Here is a 727-nt window from a genome sequence, read left to right as displayed (position 1 = left end):
TGCTTTAAAGAAATTCATGACATCTAATACAATTTTTTTCTGATATAAATGAAAACACACTTCTGTGGAATATCTAAAAGGATTTAGGTAAAAAATGGAAAACTGGAAACTGATACCACATTCTGACAGTTGAGTTAAAAATGAATTATTAACATTAGTGCTTAAGTAAAGGAGATTCTCTACCTGGACAACTTAATGGATTTTAGTGCTGCAACTTAAGTTATACACTGAGTTTTATTAATACGGACTAGAATGGAGTATCAGCAAATCTTCAAATGCCTTGATTATGGGTATGTGTGGCTAAGTTAGAGGAGCACTGATAGCACCATGTCATCCCCAGCACTGAGGTGCTGAGAGCACAGGCCGTGTTTTGTCCGCACGACATTCGCGGTCTAATCTTTACAAAAACCTTTGATTAGAAACCGTTTGCTTTGATTTGAAACCTTTGCTGCCAGCAGCCCGACGCTTGAGTTGTTCCACTTGAAGTAGATGTGATTTCCCCTTCAGCCCCTGCCTGAGGCTGCTGCTCCCCGCGCTGCCCTCACCGCGCTCCGGCCGTGCCGCAATGCTAGCGGTGACTGCGGCTCTGTCCCGGCAGTGCCACTGGAAACCCTTCTTACAGACTGCCAGGAAGAACACTGGGAATGTTTTGGTATTTTCCCCGAGGGCTGGCAGAACTGCTTGCTGTCAGCCGACAGACACCGGACGTGATCGTGCTCCGAGCGGG

Source organism: Geospiza fortis, unplaced genomic scaffold (genome assembly GCF_000277835.1).
Source record: "Geospiza fortis unplaced genomic scaffold, GeoFor_1.0 scaffold97, whole genome shotgun sequence".
Classification (NCBI taxonomy): domain Eukaryota; kingdom Metazoa; phylum Chordata; class Aves; order Passeriformes; family Thraupidae; genus Geospiza; species Geospiza fortis.
This window is presented reverse-complemented; position numbering follows the sequence as displayed.